This window comes from Myotis brandtii, unplaced genomic scaffold (genome assembly GCF_000412655.1).
Source record: "Myotis brandtii unplaced genomic scaffold, ASM41265v1 scaffold103, whole genome shotgun sequence".
Lineage (NCBI taxonomy): Eukaryota > Metazoa > Chordata > Mammalia > Chiroptera > Vespertilionidae > Myotis > Myotis brandtii.
The window spans coordinates 5334741-5338318 of NW_005353460.1; positions in this window are offsets into that span (position 1 = coordinate 5334741).

The window sequence follows — 3578 nt, forward strand, 5'->3', positions numbered from 1 at the left end:
TAATTTGGGGGTGGCTAGTATTAAATAAGATGATGTGTGTGCTATCCAGTGTACACAAAAAGCATTCATTAAAGAAGATATTAGTATCAAATGTAGGCCCACATGTGGAAGAAAAGAAACCAAATACACCTAACCTGGCTTGGGGGAAGTCAATAGTTCACCAACTCTGAACCCTTAAGGGACCATTTTGGGGACCAGGAGGATTGAAATATTCTCATTTTCCGTGAATTTCCTCCACTCCAGTCGTTCTAGCCATTAAAGTTGCCTGCAGCTCAGAATATCCTTTCCATTTCTTCCTGAGATTTTCAGTCTCAGATGGCAGACTAAGTACATACACTTACAAACTCTGCATGAAAATGCTAATAAAAAATTTTAAAATTCAACCATAAAGAGAATAGGAGGGGATGTCATCAACAAACCAGGGAGTTCAACAAATCTCTGTAAAACAAAAATCATATGGGAGGCGGCTGACTGATGTAGCAGACCCTAGGAAGCCTGGATTACTGAGTGGGACTGGACTCCAGGCATTGACGGAGGTGAGGCTGAACACGGGGATTTAGTAAAGATCTATACATTAAAGCAATCCTCCCTCCACAATTCTCTCCCACTTCCTATGCAGGGTGTCCTGTAGCCAGGAGTTTAGCCCCCTCAAGCAAAGAAAAACCATCTTTTCTAAAGAAATCAAAAGAACTCTCCGGGGAGAACTATAGTCACGAGCGTGGGATTGGTGACTCAAGTGAACCTTCCTCTTTTGGGATGGCCTCCGCCCAGCCTGTCTGCCCAGTCCAAAGCACAGCGTGTCCTGGTGACAATTCCCACCTCTGTACCCACTGTTCCCAGTCGGTCATTCAGTTTCCTCATTTTTCCCCAAATAAAAACAGGCACCCAAAAATCATCAGGCATTTGAGTCAAATCTATAAAATGGAAGAGAAAGAAGAAGGGAACAACGAGAAGAAATGCTCTTAAAAGAGATTCATGAAACACTTTAATTAATGAAACAGAAGGTAACACGTTAAATAATAGAATTAGTGCCGCCACAGAGATATGAATAGATCCATGAAACAAGGATGAGTATCTGTGGAAAAGAAACAAAATTAGAAAGAGCTCTTGGAAATAAAAAAGAAGGAAAAATATTGTTTAGATGACAAATTCCACCTAAAGATAAGATAAAATCAAAGAAATTTCTCAGAAAGTAAGTCAAAATGAGCAACTTACAGAAAACTGAACAAAGAGAGGGAGAGAAAGAGAGAGAGAGAAAGAGAGAGAGAGGCTTAATATCAGAGATCCAACATATCACTAATAAGAATTCCAAAAACAGAACAAAGAAAATGGAAGAGATGAGTTTATAAAAGAAATAGTAATAACATACTTTCCAGAAGTTGTAGAGAAAGAGACTGCAGGATGTCCAGAAAGATAGTGCAAAAAAGAGCCACACCTAGAAATTTCACTGTGAAATTTGAGAATCCAAGATTAAAATATTCTAAATCCCTCTAGAGAGCAAAACAGGAAGGAAGACGTCTATGAGACACTCCTTCAGCCAGAATGATGGTAGCATAAAGGCATTTTCAGACAGGCCAGCCCAAAGAAAGTTTACTCCTACCCAGCCCTTCACTTGGAACATGTGGGAAGGTTCTCTGGTAAAATGAGGAGTAGGATGTAGGATGCTGTGGATGCGAGCCAGGGGAGTGATGAAGGATGACAGCACATGGGGACAGCTGTGTAGCAGCCCCAGGAAACAACCAGGTCCAGATAGGAGCATGGCGCTCTGGGAAAGAGGTCCCTGGAAGAAAATGGTATGACCACTTATTTAGACCAAATGGAATGACTATGCACTCAGGAAAAACAAGTGAATTTGTAATAAAGGCATTGGTTCCAAGAAGGTAACCAGAAACCCCCGGAAAAACAAAGAGCTGTATCAGAAAACCACAGTCTAAATATTTAAAAACCTGGAGTTTCAGAAAGAAAAATGGAAGTTTTCAAGCAATGGAGAACATGAATAAGAACAGGGAAGACAGTAGGAATATGGTCAAAAAGACATATTATGCTAACACTATGTTCCTTCTTACAACAACAAAAGAGTAATGAGAAACTCCAGGGAGAAAAAAATAGTATATGAAAGACACAAGGCAAACTGAAATGGGGGGGGGGGGGGTGCCTGAACTTCATATTAGAACCATTCATGTTTGAGTGGCAAGGTGCTTAGGAGAAAGCATCATACTCACAGACACTATTTGGCTATTCAGTGAACACTTTTTATAGTCATAATAATATAAATTCTATCAATTATTCTTCCTATTTAGAATCAACCTATAGACAACTAGCAGGAAAATTGCTTTTGGTCGCCAAGCAGGCTATGAATGTAAGCACCTTGGATATTTTAAAACTAGAGGCCCGATGCACGAAATTCATGCAAAGGCTCGGCCGCGACAGCCATGGCCACTGCCTCGGCCCTCACAGCCCCAGCTTCGTCTGGACGGTTGTTCTGCTGTTTGGCCATCTGGTCTAATTAGCATATTATGCTTTTATTATTATAGATAAAGTTTCGGCAGATAAAGGTTGAGAAGGAGAGAAAGAGCTGAGCTGCTAACATAATACAAAATGAGGACTGGGATCATGTTTAAAGTGAGAAACAGAAAGCCCGCGAATTTGAGTATTTTGTATACTATCCTATCTAATAATAGAGAAACATGGTAATTAGCCGTGCCTCCGCTACCCTTCCCATTGGCTAATCAGGGCGATATGCAAATTAACTGCCAACCAAGATGGCGGCCGGCAGCCAGGCAGCTTGAAGCGAACAGGAGGCTTGCTTGCTTCAGTGATGGAGGAAGCCAACATTCCCCGCCTGCCTTGCCGGCCTCTGAGCTTGCAGTTTAAGAAACATTGTTACAAATATAGAAGCTAAACAAAACCCCAGAAACCTGCTTTCAGCCAGCCGGGCTTCAGCCAGCAGGACCGCAACATTGTTTCAATTATAGAACAAACGTAGAATCCTGCTTTCAGCAGCCGGGATCTCAGAGCTGGAGTGAGCAGGACCGCAACAGTGTTACAATTATAGAACCCAAACAAACCAGATACCTGCTTTCAGCAGCCGAGGCCTTAGAGCTGGAGCCAAGCCTCAGAGCTAAAGCTGGCCCAGAATAAAAAAAAAAAGAAAAAAAGGACAGGTTGGGAGCTTCAGTCACCCGCCAGCCTGAAAACGGCCCTCAGCCCCTCACCCAGACTGGCCAGGCACCCCAGGGGGGACCACCACCCTGAAGGGGGTTTGACCAGCTGCAAACAGTCATTATCCTCTCATCCAGGCTGGCCAGGCACCCCAGTGGGGACCCCCACCCTGATCCAGGACACCCTTCAGGGCAAACCAGCTGGCCCCTACCCGTGCACCAGGCCTCTATCCTATAAAAGGGTAATATGCCTCCCAGCACAGCACCAGAATCAGCAGAGCCAGGAGGCCTCCCGGCACGAGGATCAGCGTGACAGGGGGCAGCGACCAAACCCCCTGATCGCCCTGCGGCTCTGTGTGCGACAGGGTGCGGTGCCCCAACCCCCTGATCGGCCCTGCTCTGTGGGTGATAGAGGGC